Source organism: Amyelois transitella, chromosome 21 (assembly GCF_032362555.1).
Source record: "Amyelois transitella isolate CPQ chromosome 21, ilAmyTran1.1, whole genome shotgun sequence".
In the NCBI taxonomy this organism is placed as follows: Eukaryota; Metazoa; Arthropoda; class Insecta; order Lepidoptera; family Pyralidae; genus Amyelois; species Amyelois transitella.
Window position 1 is genome coordinate 5,216,198 of NC_083524.1, and position 14,192 is coordinate 5,230,389.

At 33.7% G+C, this 14,192-nt stretch overlaps 1 protein-coding gene across 19 annotated transcripts in view; it reads right to left on the reverse strand.

Moving 5' to 3' along the window:
• LOC106135600 (brain tumor protein) overlaps nt 1-14,192 on the reverse strand; it is a 342,528-nt gene that overhangs the window by 80,623 nt on the left and 247,713 nt on the right. For 5 of the 19 annotated variants that reach the window (XM_060950285.1, XM_060950278.1, XM_060950282.1 and 2 more), the window contains one exon: nt 2,331-2,365. The exons of the other annotated variants lie outside the window; for them this stretch is intronic. The gene's annotated coding sequence lies outside the window, so the exon portion shown is untranslated. The remainder of the gene's footprint in view (nt 1-2,330; nt 2,366-14,192) is intronic. 19 annotated transcript variants of the gene reach the window in all.

A 14,192-nucleotide genomic window follows, 5' to 3' on the forward strand; every position in this document is an offset into this window, starting at 1 on the left:
GATTTATAGCCAATAAGTATGTTATTCTTGTAAAGTTTCAAAGTAATGTGCTAGCACATTTTCGCGTTTAATTACCATCTAAGTTAATATTGATTTCTGTTAGCGTAACTTAAAAATGAATTTAACTTTTTACTTTTAATTGTAACTTTTTTTTCGTTTTGAACAATTTACCCTGGGAAATGGTTTTATTATGGGGAACATTAAGCCTTATTATATAAGGTCCACGTAAACAAAGTCACGGGGACCAGTATGTCCCTGTAGAACCCTCAAATGCCTTTAACAACAAAATAACGGCCACAGGATAAAAAAGTGCCGGTTTTATGTGTACCTATATCCCATTAATAATTCATTCCTAATCCATGTTAGTAGTGAACTAGAATGGGGTTTACGTCGTTATCTCCCTTGTTTTATAAGTAAAAGTATTAAATAAAATTCCAAAGATTTTGTTTCAATGATTTTTCGGTGCAAAAAAATAAATTTTCAAGCCCAATAGGGTTAATAATGTACTTACCTATAAGCAGTGACAGTGTCTGTAATTTAATAGATATGCAAATGAATTGAATTTGTAGGGTTTTGGCATGTTGTTAAACTGAATTACGAAAAAAGATTTTATCTAAAACTTCAGTGTTTCAATATTTGGTGTAATAATTGTTTATGGAATGGCATATACGTCATTTTGCATAACTTTTTTTTAAAAACAAAATTTTTTACGAAATGCTGGTTATTCTAAAAAGAAATTGCAATGAAAATCGATCTTATGGCAAAAAACATGAACTCACTTTTAGTATTTTCCAATTTCTCGAAAGTTTGATGTAATGCTACTATGTATATATCAATTGCTAGAAATATTTTTTTTTCTCCATTAATTCTTAGTTAATTGGGGATGCAGCTGTAAACGATTATAAATATTCCAGAATAAGACTTAGCCTGTAATCAAAACCTATTTATTTCGTCCAGTGGTTTTTGAGATTTATTGTTAAAAAAATATTAACATTGAACATGTCTAACAGATATAAAATAGAAACATATTTATTATATAATAATGAAACTAAAGAGTGATCGTAGCAACTGGAAATATGACTCTCAGTTGTAAAGTCGAGTAACCAGCCCCGGGAAAGAGGCGTTACGAACGCACATACTCCTAAGATAGAAACAGCGGACAAAAGTCATAAAAACGATATGCTTATTTTACAAGCCCATTTAACGTTATTTATCTACCCACCTCTGTGTCTCCACAATATAAATCATGAAAGAGAACGCGCGGAAGTGCGTCGCGTTATCATCTGGCAGTCAGATACTAACTTAGCCCATATTTCTGTGGACGCGGAAATTACAACGCGAATTAGCGCGCGTGATTACAGCAAATACGCTGTGATTACATTTTGGTCTTGTTCGGGGCTCCTGTGGGACATTTGGGGCTACGTTTAAAATCCAGGGAAAACCGAGAATAACGTAACGCAAAGTATGATAGTGATACAAATAGGACAAAAAAAAATTATAAAATTAAATTGGAAATATAACAAGACTTGTCTTTCTACTTGCCACGATCCTTCCTGCAAATTCTTTCGCTTAATGCAAATATTGATAGAAGAACTAGACAAAATTAAACAAATCAGAGATTTCCTGTCGAAAAGGCAGCTCAAGATTACCTAAAGATGAGCTTGCATGAAGAGTGAGCGAAAGAAGTATGCAACGAATGATGCGAATGATGCGAATGATATGAGTAGAAAAATGTACGCAACATATAACTCTGCTATAGAGGCATGATATTTTTAATTGAAACAGCCTAAAATACCGCGTCTATTTTTCCACAATCCGCGGTTGGTTCATTACCGCTCAGGGCTAAAGTAAACAGGGAGAAAGAATTTTTTCATCAAAATTTGACTTACGCCATCTGTTCGTAATCTGCGCTTGACAAATATTTGCCTCCAGAGGCAGAGGATGTCATATTTATGATTTAGTAAAAAATGTACGACTAAATGATGGAAAAAGTGCTTCTCTGGAATGTTCTGATAGCGGAGCTGTCTAGATTTTAACTTATGTTATGAGAACATGACATACATTAGACAGATACGCATGCATGCATATATGTATGTATATATTAAATCACGCCTCTTTCCCAGAGAGGAGGCAGACATCATTTTTATGGCGTTTCTCTCAATTGTGACCTCTTAGAACGTAGCCGTACTGCTGAACGTGACCTTACAGTCCTTACGGGACTGCAGGCTCTGTGCTAGCGAGGGTGTAGGCTACCAAAATCTGCTGCATATAAGTTGATGGTGTAATTGCCGTAGCTTATTTATGAGATAAGGTTAACAATGCAGACATACGGACTGATTTGCTCGCAATCCTGAATCGCCAGTACCTGGAAACGAAAATAATAATTTAGTTCATGTTATTTGTGAAACATTATATTTGAATAAAACGATCTTTTATATACGAATATTAATCTTCTAATTGGTTTATGCATTAAAACAAAAACGCAAACCCCTCACACAACAGGTCTTCGATTTTAAGAGCATATATATTTTTTAATTTAAACTGTGAATACGAATTATTTTATTTCCATTGGATCTTGATCATATCACACACACTATCATGATTTAACAAAAACGTTAGAATTATAAAAAAAATCGCACAGGTGCCTGTATGGTCCCACCCTTTTATCACAAATGCTGATTTCTCACACCACATCAACTATGAAATTGTCACACACAATAAAGAAATGTCTCTAAACAACAAAATAAACATTTACCAAAAACATTAAGAGAACATCCCTCAATATCTTTTTAAGCTAATGCAGAAGTCGTGTTAATGGATAAATATGAATATTTCGGCATTCCCATTCCATTAATAGACATTATTATATGTGTCATATCATATACAAATGCGAAGGTTGCTCAGAGGAAGGAAAATATACATATGAGTATATTACTTAACAACATTTGGATTTCTCTTTCTACTGTTCGTCATATTTATTTTCCAGACAATGATCCATCCATCCATGTAAATAGGATTCTTCTTTATTTTGAATTTGAGTACGTTTGACCTCAATTTGCCTGACAGTAAGCAATGTCTGGGATTTTTCTTTTTCTAGGCAACCCTTGAAAAAGAAGTCGTAAATGTAATTAACGGTATTTTCAGCAATGTTATTATTCTTCTCTCTTAAAAAAGAAGATATCTTTCTTTTCACAGATTTGACCTAAATTCATTGCGAATTGCAACCCCAGTATAAATCTCTATTGGTCTTGATTCTTGATACTTTTCCAATATAATCCAGCTTAAACCAGTTAGGGCCAGATAGTGCGGTGATTCTTAAGAGAATCTTTGAGCCGTTGTAAGGTTGCTTCAAATTGAAATTCTCTAGAAAGAAGCTTATACCTTTATCTATGTTCGCATTATGGACTTGTCTCATAAATTGCGCCACTGCACAGCTATTGTTAGCAGATTACATAACTGGCTCAGTTTGTATTTTTAGACTTTTTCTCTAAGGTCAAAACAATTGGTAGAGATGCTTAATAGAATAAATTGAGTATGATTCAAGACAACAATACAATGTTAGCTAAAATCAGAAGAACAATGTTTTTGAATAAAATATTATAAAAAATAATATCGCGTAGGTACGTTCGGAACATAAAAACTATTTCGGCTTCCAAACAACAAATAAAGAAGAATCGCTTAATAGCAAAATAGTTAGGTAGGTACCACATATGTATTTTTTGTCATTCTTTTTTATAAAAACATTTTGCGTCCATATACTTAAACATGGAATGCCAATGTTAGTGGCTTCATCGACTAATATAATTAAGCAAAAAAAAAAAAACAATGTATGTCAATGTCATCTCTTTCAAAAATGGAAGCGAAGACAAGAAGGCGATGTGTTTTACTTTTTAAAAATCAAAGGCCAAGACAAGCGGTGCAATGGCAAGGCACAGGCACCCCACACGTGGCCGAACACACGGCTAGCTCCAGAAATACTCAATGTAAACACCGCAATATGTTCACAAGTAATGAAACGAACACTTGGCCCAAGTTATAAATAGATAAATAAACTACGCCGAACGCGTTGCTTTTTTTAATTTTAAAGTAAGAGGAGGTTTGTTTGTTTCGACAATTTTTGTTTACGAATCATAAAAAATTGTAACTCTTTATGGTAAAAAATTTTGAAGTTGATTCGAATTTATATTACCTATATGTTTTTGCTAAGAGCCTGACGAACGTTATTGTAAATCTTGAAACATAGGCATCTACGTAGACTTTACATATAAACTAAAAGATGTAAATATACATTTTAGGTTATTCACCGTATAACCGTAAACCGTATGTTTCTACTAACATAAAAGCGGTGAGCAATAAAAACGACGGTATAAAAGGTCCTAAAGCCGCGATTTCCTATCGAATGAAATGGTTTCCACAGCACATATGTTCATTTTTACTGTTTTATAGAAGCACAGGTCACATTACTTATTTATTTAAAATCAAAGTAATTCCTTACTGTGACAAATATCAAAATGATGTCGCCAGTTCAAACGATTTTTTTGATAGGCAGAGTTAAACTTTCTCTTAACCCTAAAACTATGGACAATTTAGGTATCCGACTCACACTTGGCCTAATCAAAATGATACACATTAAGTCATCCAGTTATACCTGGCCTTTGATTGTTAGGACCTTTTGATCAGTCTACTCAGAGGCGTGATTTTATGTATGTAAGTACTCGAAGTATACTTTAAGTCGGTCGCCAGCCGATCTTAAGTTAGATCTGGGAATACATATTTAAGGTCCAAACTGTAGGTAGTGAATACCCCTGGGTGTATTGTAATATTAATCCATTTATGTAGGGATTTTATCTTCTGGCGTCTGACATTGATGTCGGTCGGCTCGTCGGGTTTCTAGGCTTAACGACAGAAACCTAAATCACCTGTGGCCTCAATATAAAGAGTCAATCAAAGGTAAAAATATTGGGTCAGGAGATTCAATTTAACCTTTAATGTTTTTGTGGAAGACGATTAAAAAAATCTTTACAACTAAAACATTAAACACAAAACGTTCTATGTTAATATTATGAATATTTTTTTACGTAAAACAATTTTATATAAAGACGATGACATCTGTATACATAAAATAAACATCAATTTAAAATGCAATCAAGCGTCACAAAGTACAAAAATAATAGTTCCATAACAATAATAGTTGCAGCAAAACTATCTCCTTGGAGCAGACATCTAAAGGCAAAACGCCTTGTAGCCAGCGCCGTACAAGAAAAAAACATCGAACCCGGCCCACGGACCTTTGTTGTCGTGGTCAGTGCCTCGACTGAACAAAAATAAAACAAAACGGGACGAAACAGGTCGCGCCTGTGGGTACCAGTCGGGCAAGTTCCGACCACTTTTCCGATCCCACTTATCCACAATTTTAACATCGCAACACGACGAACACAACAATTTCTTGACGTCAAACATATACGGCTCAATTTCGAATGCCTCTGTTTATTTGGGAGTGTTCGAATTTGGAAGCATGTTCAGCTATGATTTAGTCGAGTTTCGATTTCTTTAGGAATTCGGGTGAACTGTTATGTGTCAATAATTTAATTATGTAATAAACCTGATTACCTACATGTTCTGACTAAGGCTGGGTGACATTGAAATCAAAATTATAATGAAAAAAAAAACAGTTACATATTGAAAATATCATCATTATAATAATTTTGTTTCGCAAACCTTTAATTTCCACGAAATCTGGCCTAAGGGTACGAAGTAAATTTAATGCCTATTGGTAGGATTAGATTGTAAATAAATCCAATTTCAATATAAAAGGCTGAAATCGAATAACATATTATACTGGCATTTCCAAATGAAATTTGTTTTATACTTGGAATTCGAATATACCAACCAAAAGGTCTTATTGGTACGAGTTAAAGAACGGAGCGAGCGATTAATATTATGAAAACTGAAGCAAATAAAACTGAACAAATGGAATTTAAAACGAAGTGTACGAGAGAAAAACTTACACCTATAAATAACAAGACATCAACCCACGGAGCAGAGACCAGACATTCCTTCAAGGCCAGCAAAACGACCAGAAAACATATGGCTTAAAAAAGAAACTTACAACAGACAACCAAAGTATGTTGATCCCTGCCGCCCGGCGACTGCTTTTATTTAACCTTTAAGTGTGGAGTTCAATTCTAGGAACAATTTTGAATAAAAATTAATAACAAGACGGAATTGCCGACAAAAAACTAGCGTCTAGTTTGTTCTGGGCTTTTCTTGTTCTTTGGGAAATTATAAAATAAAAGTTACCTTTATTTAAGTGTTCATTTTCATGTATACTTAAAGAAGTATGAATAGTAGCAAGGGTCGTTGTAGTTCTTAGAAAATTGGTAGGACCAACCGTCCAGTGGAAGAAGGTCTTCGATTCGCAACAGATTCTTTACTAGTAGAAGCTCTAGCTCAGTTGGCAGAACAGTCACCCTACAAAGGTCCCTTGTGGTCAGTGACCATCGCTGAGGATAGCGCAAGTACCTGCTCCGTATGACGTCACAGTCGCACTCGATATGAGAACAAGATAATATGCTGTGGAGTTAATATTATAAGCAAGTTATTGGATGCAATATTGCATACCTGATGCTCTAACTCAAAAATATGTATTGCAAATTTTAAATGCAGTTATAAAATCTTATGGTTTTGTTTAATCGTAATTCAAAACTACATAACATTTCAGGATGTTGTACATTAAAATTAAAACATTACATCAAGATAATCCAACAAAACTCGAACTTGGTTATTTGGTAAGTTTTTAATTAAATTTATAATATTAAGTATATATGATAAGTAAGTAAATATGATAATTGGTAAATTAAATTGTTCGTTTAAAGTTTCAGCATCGTTTCTACTGAACTGATTGAGATAATAAACGTAATTAGCTCAATATCATACAAACATACGCCTCTGTCTAAATGAAGTAGATAGATACTTAATACATCTTTCTATTTGTTATGTTTACTTTTTTCGCTTCATCCAAATTCTTTTCACGCTCATCATGGAAGTTTGTAACTTTATGTTCTGCACAATGATTTGTACGGATACGAATTAGGATATGTCATGAATCTACATTGACAATATTTTACGTTAAACTTCAAACGTATTTCGTTCAACGCAGCCCATTTATGCCTAAATGCGACGGGGATATCGCATTTAACCATCCATACGTTAACTATCTCTACCAAGAGACAACCCTCACTTGACGTCAGAGGATTTATATCCCAACGAAATTAACCTTAAGACGAAGCCAAAGATTTATATGGAGGAAATGAGCCGAGTTTTTACAAAAGTCTTTTACATTTCAAAGGGAAAAATTATTTGGGTGATATGAAGCGTGATTTTAGGCATAGGAATGTGCCATCTTGTCTTCATAGGGATGGCAGATTAGAGAAGCAAGATAGACAGAATTCATTCTATTTACTGCGCACGTCATGCTAAAATACCTGAAGAATATGGTTAAAACCTACAGCCCTGAGCACACAATAAATGTTATTTTTATCCTTAATACGTTTAGTTGAAGAATACTTTTAAATTATGACCATATCTTAATGAAGCATAATCGCGTTGGCGTCTAATGCTATAAATTAAAATACCACTAACTAAATTTTATTAATGCGTGTTTCCGCCAATAGACAATGAGAATAATGAAAAAGTTTAATAATTCTTTAAAACTAATCGATTCAAGGTGCAACAATATCGAAACAGATTTAATAAGTTCCAGTAAGCCAAAACAAAATAATTATCTGATTCAAAGGAAGTAATCTTACATACCGAAGTCGCGAATAAACATTAAGGCAGTCTTAATTACATATTATTTCGATATATAAGTAGGTATTTGACATTGGCGGGTGATATTTGACCGCGACCGACAGCCTACGATTATTATCACGTAATTTTTAACCTTGCCAAAAGAAAAAGTAGACGCCTTTGTACAGCGGACTTAAAACGGATATAATATAAGAACAACTTAATTATGGATAGGTAAAAGAGATGGCTGATACTGCTCAATAAGTATATGACAACATGTTAAAATCTTATAATTTTTTAGATTTGCTTTTCTTGAATGCTTTCAAACCTATGAAATAATAGATGTGGTGTAATATATAATAGAGTTAATAATTCTATGATCACCCACAAACTAACTCGTGCCCTTGGACCTTATTCAATTGTAATTGAGTCCATTTTAATGTCAGAATGAGTGTTTTGAAGTTGATTCATGAAGCCTCGATTGATGATTGTATTCTGAGCCACCTGCATCCGCTGTCTTGACTGTTGCCATTTAAATTAACTTCTCTATAACTAACTAGTGTTGCGAAATAGTTCCTTATAATTTGTTATTAAAATCTTTATTTACCTTCATATAAAGGTCGAAGATCATATAATTTATTGGATGCGTAAACTAAATGTAGGCGTGGGACAATTTATTCTTCTGTACTATAGGGACGTGATCAGAAATTGGATTAAACTTTACGAAATGCGCCGCTGCTACCCCAAAATACAACACGTTCTACATAGAATTTTAATGAAAATACAAAATATAAAAATTGTAACATGTCGTCTTCAAACTACAAACAGAATACGTAATAATATCCTTCATAATTTCAGTATGCGAAATACAACAACGCATATCTTTATTCATGACGCTTGCTTTATGTACCGGAAAATTTATAAACAAATCAGAATAAACTAAAAATTAAAATTTAGATTGCACATTCAGCATTCCATTGAAATGTTGCAATGCAACAAGCATAATGGCCAAGTGCACTGTCGACTTCTTTCATTTTAATAATCACGAGGTTAGTAGGTCAAGGCGCGAAGACATGTGTTAAAGGCAGAAATAACATAATGAGACCAATGGGACTACCAACAAAGGTGCAGGTTGTCCAATTAGTCTTCTGTGAATGTAAATACAAAAAAAGGGAATAAATAAGAACACAGATGAGGCTAAGTGACAATGAAAAAGCAGGATAGTTCATAGTTAAGACTCGTGCGAGAAATTTTTGGCGTTGCCATAACCAATGACTGTGGTAACCGCTTTACTTGCACGTAATGCTGTTGAAGAATGAAACAAATCTTAGAAACCCCAAAATAATAAATGACTTAGGATATGGTTTAATTACTGAAAGATAAGTACCAGGTATTTTTACATCTAGATAAGTTAAGAGTACGTAAAATAAAAAAAAACAGTCATCTTTCTAGAGGTATTAAATTATTCAAATTCCAAAATTACAAAACAGAAATATAATATGTCAATGCTTAACCTAGTTCATCGCGTATGAAGTGAAGTGATGCGGTGGTATGGCATAGTGCGACTTAGTGGTGTTATTCCATTAAGATATTAAATTTCATGCTCTCAATCTCAATTACAAACAGACCTACAATTTAAGTAAGAGTACAGTTTCAGTTATGTACTTACTATAAAGGAAACGTAAATATAGTAAATTGTGCAAAGTTATTTGTATATTAGTAATATTTATAGCAGTAAACAATAAAAAAAATGGGTAAGTCTTTGAAACAGTCATTCGTGTTAATAGGAATGTAACAGATAAGAATTCAAATTCAAATTTCTTTATTTTTCTCCACAATCTAAACATGACACAGACTTATAGTAAAAGTTACATGGTTTAACTTATTTAAGATTGTGAGAGTAAGAAATACCTCTATATAGATTTCAAGTGGACATAATTAATAATTTATTAATCACTCGATATCGAAGATAGAGTAATGTATGACATAACTAGCTGCACTCCGGGGCTTCGGTCCCGTGCTAATTTTAGAGTAAAAATTACATATTGGTTATATACTATCCGTGTAAAATTTCATCAAAATTCATCTAGTCAATTTTGCGCGAAAGTGTGACAAACACACATCCTTATAAACTTATGCATTTAAATATTAGTAGGAGTAGGGCATCTTTTTGAAGCAAGATATGACTAGGACTGAAGTACGGGTTTAATCATCTATTTCGATGTTTGGGTCTCGTAATCATAGAGAATTTAGTTAGATAAGCTTTTGCTGACCATAATAAACTTTGGGTTATTGTTCGTTTTAATGTCCTTAACTTTTCAAATTTACACCTGAGGTGGTCTAGAACCATTATAGACAACTAAAAACAAAATTAAGCATTCAGGCCGCATAGCAACCAGCAAGAGATCCATTTGAAATTCAAAAACGCAAGCAAAACCTAGGGTTTTGAATTATAACTTGATTTCCATACCCAAATGAGTTACTTGATTTTTGAAGTAAACGAAAACGAATGAAATTACAGAATTTAATATCAAATACGGTTAAAATAGATTCAAACCGAGTTGCTCAATCTTAAATCGTATTGCTCTAAAAAGTATGGAATCTGAAGAACATTAAAATTTAACTAAAACCAAGCTATCAAATGTTCGATTAGTTTTACGAGTACTTGTTTTATTATTTAAAGGAGTTCATAGCTTAAAGTTGATGTAACCCTTTGCTATTTTCCCTTATCTTTTTTTAGTAGTTTAACAAAAAAATAAGACCATATCTAATTAAAATAATTGTGCAAGACTTAATAATTTTAATTTCATGGTACTTTGAAAATGAAAAGGACATAAAATCCTTAACGGTTCTACGGCAATACAGTTGGCTTCAACCTTTTCAGCCTTCCTCGAAATCTCCAAAACGACCTCATGAAATATTTAACCACCCCAACTCATAAACTTCAACTGGTTCGAGCTAAATTTTGACGAAACATCTTATATCGTATTGAATTCGACCGCCCACATCTTCTACGTTTTTATGTCCCCGGTTCCCGAACCCCGACGCATCCTTTCCTTAGCCGCCATATTGGAATTCCATAATAACCCATCTTAATCTAATTTTAGCTTTAACGCCATTTAAATAAAGTCGAAAACACCTTATAGCGTGTTTACATGAAAAGGGCGTAGGACGAAATGAACTTAGGTGTGTTTATGATAAAGTCCTTTTTAAATTATCAATGATGGAGTCCCATTGTGGCACTGAATAGACTGTGATTCGGGGTTCGAATGATGTGACGTGTCATTTTTTTTTTATTTTTTAACCTGACACAGGAATACACCCTGTGGATTATTAATCAAGTGAGGGATAAAAAAATCCTGTTTATATAAAGGCAACGGAGGTATGTCCTTTTCGTGATCGACTGCGTTTAGTTGCGTCACGATTCGGAACAAAAACTGGCTTTGTATTTTTTCACCTCTGGGTTTACAAAGGTAAATAAAATCTCATATCCTAGAGATTTTAAGCGGAATCTTTGAGAACCTTATCAAATCTTTGTCAAGAAGCTTTTGAAGCAAGAACGAGGTTGGGCCTGGAATTTGCCAGAAATAAAAAGATCTAATGTTTCTTCTGAAGTTGACCTGTGTGTAAAATTTTGATTATCAATGTACTTTAAACTAACCTAGAGTTCTTAGACAAAATTGGGAATCATGTGCCACGATCAATAATTTTTATGTTTGTCTTCTTAGACCAAGAGCATATACAGTTGATTGAGATCTCAGTTGTGTTACAGTTTTGATTGGGTTGTGAAGATAATATGATGAATTTGGGTGAAGCAAAAGAAGACCACGCGGGATCATCGCATGTGGAAATATATACGTAGATCCCCGGGAAAAAAAGGCGTGTTCATATCTATGTTACAATGTTTGGCATAAACAACAAAATAAGTGCAATGTTTGTCATCCCGTCCGACCCTCGAATGTCATCAATGATAACATCGTATAAAAATGCTTTAATGAACCACTAATTTATTCACAGTTCGTACTGATGCCTCCGCCGCAGAGAGCGTTAAACCCAGTGCACAGAGCACAGTGGCCGAGTAAAAAGGTCAGTAGAATGTCGAGTGGGAGGAGTTCTGTGATATCCATAATACGTAATGTTTTACTTTTGATATCTTTATATCTTATCTCTAGATATTTTATCTCCAAATTATTTTACTAATACTAATTTAAGGCTGCGTCTTGGAACGAATTACATTTTTTTTACTTTGCTTGTACATTGAGCTTGATTACATCACAACCGTAATTAGAAAAAAGAAATCAAAAAAAGTCAAGTAAAGTAATATGAGCATATAAGTAGACGTTTATTCACATTATGCCACTTAGGCCACCTAAAGCTAGTTGATCAGTAGATTTAAATCAATTTGACCCAATATTCTAAAAGATACTCTATTTTTAAAATCTTTACGGCTTCAGATTTATTATTAAAAGCCTCAAGATTGGAGGTTTCATTGGTGAAATGGAGAATTTATAAAATGATCTTAAATAGCATTTAAATTATGCATGACAAATTCTGAGGGATTAGCTGAGATTTGGAGGAATCAAAATATCTAAATGTTCATTTATTTACGTTTCAAGAATCTGTAAGGAGATTAACAAAGAAGTAATTAATAAGAAATAAGTGAGTTCATTAGATTTAGATAAACCTTCATGTGTTATGATATAAATATACTTCCATGCTGGTCTAGAAGAAGAAAAACATAGTGTCTGCCAGCTGTGTCTCTTCCAGTACAGATTGTGAAAGCCAATCAAGAAAAAAAAATAATAAATTTGGTTGGTATTCTTCTTTTAACCGGTGTGCTAGCAACCTGCCACTATCTCTCTCATATCTCAGTTCCATAATTAAGTCATTCAGCTAAGCGTGCCCTTTCAGTCTTTAAAAACTGTAGACTGTGGGCTATATCCGAGGTATCCTTTGGGGGGTCCCAAAGGATAAAAATATATGTATTTATGTATGTTTTTGAGGTGATTATAGATAAATGGCACTTGTATAGGTATTTCAATTAAAGAAGAGGTTTTATACATATTTTTAAGGTAACAATACCTCATCCGTTTTTGAGCACTCCACCGCACGAGACCACACCATTTCCGCCCATTGAATTATCTAAATGTAAATGCCTGGTTTCGATTTTTTCCCATTGGAAGATGGCGCGGCGCATAATAATTAGGTTTCCTGACGAATATTAATGTACGTGTCTATTTTGAACGTTTATGTCCTTTTACTGTTCGGGAAGGTAGGAAAAGTTTAAAGATTAATACTATTTAAGACTGTTGGCTCTGTCTACTCCACACGAGATAAAGACGTGATTATGATATGTATGTACGTATTAATACTTTCAATGTAGAACTCTAATGTTTTTGAGTAACAAAAAGATAGACAACTTTAAAATTACATTCATACATACAAAATCACGCCTTTTTTGCAGAGGGGTAGGCAGAGACTACATCTTTCCACTTGCCCCGTTCCCTTTATACTCTAAATTTGAATATGTACCTATATTCATATAACTTGTATGTATGGGATTTTACAAAATTCACAAAGAAGATTTGTACCTGGATGACCTAGAGGTCTGACCCCTGTATCATATTTCTACAGTGTTCGCATTTAAAAACATATTTCATTTAAGAAGTAACTATAAATAAATATGTATGTGCTATTTGAACGACAAACGACCGTCATGACGCAATTAGAAGTAAGTATATAGAAACGCTGATAAATAATATCCAAATAAGTACATCCTAGTCATTAGAAAAAATACAACCTTGCTTCAAAAGCGGATTATGAGTAATAAAATTATCAGTTTTACTTCTTGGTTGTAGATATTTAGAATAAGTTAATTTAAATAGTTTTAAGAGCACATAATAGAATAGGCTAACTCAACCTGTGTAATTGGTTTAAAAAAAATATGTAAAGCATTGTCACCGTAAGACGGGAGTCGCTTCATGTGAAATCCTGTTTACTTACTCCAGGATTATTAAAGGTTACACGGGTACCATTTAAGTGAGTACGCAATCGGAACCAACGCCAGATGTATGATACATTTTCACTAAATGCCTAACAAAATTCATCATCATTTCTTTCAGTACCCAATGCTGGCTGATGTATTGGTCTTCCTCATCATCCCTTAGGAATGGATAAGAAGAATGGACCATGCCTCACCATGCGAATTACCCTACATGCCTTAAAAGCGCTGAAGCTTTAGACGATAAGAATAATTTTTGGTCACTCATCATTGTTGCTTAACCTCAACGACCGAAGTTAAGGCGCCTAAACCACTGCGCCACGGGCTCTTTTATAAATATCTTTGAATTCTCGGATGTAATGTTCCGATCTAACTAAACCTGTCAATAGCAGACGCAGTACGT